This window comes from Asparagus officinalis, chromosome 5 (genome assembly GCF_001876935.1).
Source record: "Asparagus officinalis chromosome 5, Aspof.V1, whole genome shotgun sequence".
Lineage (NCBI taxonomy): Eukaryota > Viridiplantae > Streptophyta > Magnoliopsida > Asparagales > Asparagaceae > Asparagus > Asparagus officinalis.
The window spans coordinates 72,066,967-72,073,441 of record NC_033798.1 but is presented as its reverse complement, the minus strand read 5'-3'; positions in this window follow the sequence as shown (position 1 = coordinate 72,073,441).

Below are 6,475 nucleotides of genomic sequence, written 5' to 3'. Positions count from 1 at the left end.
CCTTGGCTTATAACCGACTTTCGGTTCAAATCAACTCTTTTTCAAGAGTTCAAACTAGTTCAGAGTTATCAACTCGATCAGAGTTCAAAACTTGCTCTGCAAGTTCTTCTCAAACTCGTTCAGAGTGTTCTTCTAAAACTCGTTCAGAGTTATCAACTCGTCAAGAGTTATCTTCAAACTTGCCACGCAAGTTCTCCACAGCGTCAAATCGTGAGGAGAAAATCACGTTCCAGTGAATCAAGACGTTCGGATCGTCAACGAGAAGCAAACTCGACGTGAGCATTCGAGGGAGGCATCTCATCGCCACCGTGAAGAACCCAGAATTAAACAAAGGGGAGAATCAAATTCATTCTCCTCTCTTTTGTAATCAGAATCCAAATTTTAATTGATTTTGAGAGGAATACAAGTTAAATTTTCTTTCATTGTCTTTTTACTGCAAATTTCTAACAAACAAAAGATGGCGACTCCGCTGGGGACTAGCTTCTCTGACGAAGAAGTGGTGGCGCAATCCGACGTTCATCTCATTGGAACGACCGTTGAAACTCTGATCATCGAGTTCGATCAAGCCAAGTTTGAGAAGGCCCTCTCCTCCGGATCCTTTAGCCCCAAGGCTATGCGCAAGATCCACAAAGTTTTCGAGGAGACTGAAGCTCCAGTTGTGGCCAACTCATCTAAAGACTATCTCCCATGGGGGTTGCACTGTTCATACAGTCCCCTCTCTAAAGGAGAAGACTCGATTTCGGCACAACGTCAAAAAAGCCGATCCTCCAATCAACGCGAACTCCGCGTTTGCGAGCCTCAACATGAGCTCTGCATAAGCCAAGCTAAACGCAACTCTCAGGAGTGCGTTCCAAAATTTAAACGCAGACATCAAACCTGCGTTGATCTGGCTGCACGCAACTCTCAAGAGTGCGTCCCAGAACCAAAACGCAACTCTCAGGAGTGCGCTTCACAAACTGAACGCAACTCTCAGGAGTGCGGTTCTGAATCCGAACGCAGATCGCAGGACTGCGTTTCACTAGCAAAACGCAGACTTTGGTCTTGCGTTAATCAAGCTAAACACGACCCTCGTGTTCCTTCTTTGGAACACGATGTGATTCGTCGTGTTCAAAATGATCAACATGGATTTAAAATTCATGTTTACCAAGAACCAGTCCCATCCTTTAACGGACAGGGGGTTCCATCTCTACCCTCACGCTCTGTGAGAGGTGCCAAGGAGACTAAAGCTCCAAAGGTTGCTCCTATGCCAAAGGAAACCCTCTCCTTTAGTCGCCGAGATTACTCGAGCAGCCCTACCTCTAAAGGAGTGGGCTCAGTTTATGCCAAACGCAGCCCTCAGTGGTGCGTTGTGCAATCAAAACGCAGCCTTCAAAACTGCGTTGATTTGGCAGAACGCAACTCTCAGGAGTGCGTTTCAGAACCAAAACGCAACTCTCAGGAGTGCGTTCAAGATCCAAAACGCAGACTTACAAACTGCGTTAACCAACAAAAACGCAACCGGCAAAGGTGCGTTTCATCAACAAAACGCAGACTTCGGTCTAGCGTTAGTAAAACAGAACACGACCCTCGTGTTTCTTCTTCAGAACACGATGAGATTTGTCGTGTTCAAAAAGATCAACGTGGACTCAAGATCCATGTTCACCAGGAGCCAGTCTCATCCTTTAATGGACAGGGGGTTCCATCTCTACCCTCACGCTCTGTGAGAGGTTCATCCCAAGTCTCTGACTTGCGGGAATTGCTGTCGATGTTCAACCGACCGACGAATGTCGTTTTGCTCAATAATCGACGACATCATCACAGGAAGAAGACTTTAGAGGTTGAATACCTTGGAGTCACTTCTAACATGGTTGGTAGAGGGAGATCATCAACCCTTAGTTCTGACGAGTCAGAGACAGATCGTTCTCCAAGCGTCAGAGAAATCACTAACGAGTTTGAAGGAATCTACCAACGTACTCGGACTCGAACAGGAGCCATTCCCCCTGTCAACTATCGGAGTTTAGCCAGAGGAACTAATTCCGATGACGAACACTCAGCCATTGCGGAGTCCCAATCATCAAGCTCTTTCGTTGGGCATGAGAGCTTCGCCCACATGGCAGAACATTCTGAAGACCTTTCAAAGAGACTTGATGAGCAGGAGGCCATGCTCAAATCACAGCAGGAGGCCATCAATGAACTCATGGCCATGTTGACTCAAATCGTCGCAGACCAGGCCAAATCTCAGGAGACAGCTTCGCCGCTCCACCTAGGCAAGAATCCTCCCGGAGAGGAAAAACGTCTTCATCCCGACCTCACGCAAGCAAAGGGAAGGGAAAAGTGGTTGATGATGCGGCTTCTGACCAAGAAGCCCACAGCCTGGAATCTTCCTCTGATGAAGGAAGAGAGACTGAGAACGAGCAGAATCTTCAGTCTGCCAAAATGGAAGAATTGGAAGCCCGCCTCAAAGCCATTGCTAACAGAAACAAGCTCCAAGATGAGGGAGTTATCAGACCCTATCCTGCCGAATGGGATGCAGCCCCTTATCCTCCAAAGTTCGAGGTCCCGACGCTACAAACTTTTGACGGCACGGGATCACCGAACCAACATATTTATCATTTCAAGTCACAGACTGGAAATGTAATATCAAACGAGGCCATACTGGCTCGATTGTTCATTGGCACCCTCAAGGGAATTGCCTTTGAATGGTTCAGGAAATTGCCTGCGGGCTGTATCCAAAAGTGGGCGGATCTAGAGAGACTCTTCCTATCAAGATTCTTTGAAGAGGATACAGAAGTCTCCATTCATACCCTTCTCTCCACTAAGCAGAAGAAGAGGGAATCAGTCAAAGCCTTCGTAAAAAGGTTTCGAAATATGGCTCTGCGATGTCCGACGTGTATGATACAGTCTACCCTAGTGCAGACCTGTCGACACAACTTGCAAACCGACCTCCTAGCCCGAATAGGAGTTGCAGAATGCCGTTCTTGGAGACAACTAATCTCTCAAGACGAGCAGGCTCAAAAAATCATTGCCAGGATTAAAACTGAAGAACAAAGTAGGCAAGATCAGCCCGAGCAATCAGACCAAGCCCAATCTTCTCCTGAGCAACTGGATCAGGCTCACTCCTCCCAGTCAGAAGGGAAAGATACTACGACCACTGAAGTCAATCCTCTTCAGTAGGATGACGGGTCCAACAACTATCACGTTAATAGTTACCTCTGATAGTCAAACTCATCAGATAATGGCCTACCTGGTGATGTGACTCTATTCCGATTTCATGGATAGTGCTCCACTAGGTGATGTGCCTTGTCTACCTCTTTTTATTCCCCCCTGCTAAGTCTTCATCAAGACTGGGGGTTGATTACTTGGAATCCACTGGATTAAGAGTAACGAATCTTTCACATCGTCGAGTTAACATTACACTTCTGACGATCATCATCCCCACAGAGTATGCATTCAGTTTGCATCACTCCAAATTCTTGTCACGTTAACAATACACCTCTGACAAAACCCACTTATCAATTCTCGTCAATAGAATGATAAGTCCCCAAAGTTGCTCCAATCGCAACACAAATCCTGTCACGTTAACACTACACCTCTGACAAAATCAACTTATCGACTCTTTCCAATAGAGCGATAAGTTCTCAAAATTGCTTCCATAGCAATATCTTTCTTGTCACGTTAACACTACACCTCTGACAAAAATCCACTTATCGACTCTCTCCAATAGAGCGATAAGTCCTCAAAATTGCTTCCATAGCAATATCTTTCTTGTCACGTTAACACTACACCTCTGACAAAAATCCACTTATCGACTCTCTCCAATAGAGCGATAAGTCCTCAAAATTGCTTCCATAGCAATATTCTTCTTGTCACGTTAACACTACACCTCTGACAAAAATCCACTTATCGACTCTCTTCAATAGAGCGATAGGTCCACAAACTCGTCAAGTTAACACCACACCTCTGACGACCAAATCAACTTATCGACTCTCTTCAATAGAGCGATAGGTCCACAAACTCGTCAAGTTAACACCACACCTCTGACGACCAAATCAACTTATCGACTCTCTCCAATTGAGCGATAAGTTCTCAAAATTGCTTCCATAGCAATATCTTTCTTGTCACGTTAACACTACACCTCTGACAAAATCCGCTTATCGACTCTCTTCAATGGAGCGATAGGTCCACAAACTCGTCAAGTTAACACCACACCTCTGACGACCAAATCAACTTATCGACTCTCTTCAATAGAGCGATAGGTCCACAAACTCGTCAAGTTAACACCACACCTCTGACGACCAAATCAACTTATCGACTCTCTCCAATTGAGCGATAAGTTCTCAAAATTGCTTCCATAGCAATATCTTTCTTGTCACGTTAACACTACACCTCTGACAAAAATCCACTTATCGACTCTCTCCAATAGAGCGATAAGTTCTCAAAATTGCTTCCATAGCAATATCTTTCTTGTCACGTTAACACTACACCTCTGACAAAAATCCACTTATCGACTCTCTCCAATAGAGTGATAAGTTCTCAAAATTGCTTCCATAGCAATATCTTTCTTGTCACGTTAACACTACACCTCTGACAAAATCCACTTATCGACTCTCTTCAATAGAGCGATAGGTCCATAAAATACTGTTATGTTAACATAACACCTCTAACAGTCAACCCCCCCTAATGAACTTGTTAATCCTTTTTTCCAACAAGAATAGCAAGTTTTTATTATAAAATGCCCAGCGGATTAAAGATTTTCTAGAATTATCCTAGTGATAATAAAGAAAATTTTTGAATTTCACTTTAGGTGAAAATTCATGCCAAGTTAATACTATACCTCTGGCACTTCCAACTTTCTTTCGGTGTTTCAAGCCACACGGGAAGAAACGACACCAAAAATCCATGCCTTCACGCATGGGGGACTTTATCTCGATCCCTAATTAGAGATAAGTCTACGCCTAACACGCGTTGCCGGTTAATCTTTCGCCGTGAAAAAGACACCAGGATTCATTGCCTGGGGGAATTTATCTCGATCCCTAATTTGAGATAAGTCTGCATCTAACACATGTTGCCGGGTATTCAATATCTCGATCCCGTAATAATAGCAAAAGCCTACGTATTCAATATCGTAGCACCAAAATCCATGCCTTACACGCATGGGGAATTTTATCCTGAATCCTAAGTAGGGATAAGTCAATATCTAACACACGTTGCCGGTTAGTCTTTTACCGTGAAAAGGACATCAAAATCCATGCCTCACACGCATGGGGGACTTTATCTCGATCCCTAATTAGAGATAAGTCTGCATCTAACACATGCTGCCGGGTAGCCTATTCCCGCAATAATAGCAAAGCCTACGTATTCAATATCGTAGCAGGTCGTTATTAATAACGCCAAAATCCATGCCTTACACGCATGGGGAATTTTATCCTGAATCCTAAGTAGGGATAAGTCAATGTCTAACACACGTTGCCGGTTAGTCTTTTACCGTGAAAAGGACATCAAAATCCATGCCTCACACGCATGGGGGACTTTATCTTGATCCCTAAATAGAGATAAGTCTACGCCTAACACGCGTTGCCGGTTAGTCTTTTACCGTGAAAAGGACATCAAAATCCATGCCTCACACGCATGGGGGACTTTATCTCGATCCCTAATAAGAGATAAGTCTACGCCTAACACGCGTTGCCGGTTAGTCTTTTCCCGTCAAAATGACAAAGTCTATGTATTCAAAATCATAGCATCAAGACTAAGAGAGTTCATTCTCTTAGCACAACGTTACATGTGGAACGGACCTAGATAATTCACATGCTAGCCCGACTCAAACGGTAATCGGTAAAGGCTTATCAAATCCGTTGATGGCTGAGGGTTTGCCAAAAATCCTACGCACATTTGCAGGCCCATCAGCTTAATAGATGTGAGTCGAGACTTAAAACAGATGCGCCAAAGACAAGTCTCAAAGACTTAGTCAAAAATACATGGAAGCCACTTCCATGTCTTAAGGCAAAACGTTGAGATCAGACCCGCGATGCAAAAAATCGAACACCGAGGTCACACCCGCATTCCAAATTCAACATGCAAGGGTGAAACCCGTATCTCAAGTTCAAAATGCAGGGTCCACCCCCCACATTTCAGAAGCAGGATTATGGCGCATACCTTCACACAGGTCCTACATGCAAATCCCTTCAACCAAGATGCCTTCGAAGCAAGTGCAGAGAACAAATCCTTTCCCACAAGGAATCAACAGCTCCAAGATCAGGGTTGAGATCCAAAGTATTCCGAAAATTCGTCCCAGTCAACCGCGAACTTTCAAAAACTTTGGAGGGGGTTCTGTATGCTGTCTAAAAATCACAATAGATAGTTGATCCCCCATCAAACACCGATGATGGAAGTTACAATCTGACAACTTCCAGAAGGCTACAATTGGAGGACTTTCACGTAGAAGGTTACAATCTGACGACCTTCACAACAACTAATGGAGGCCACAATTCAATAGCCT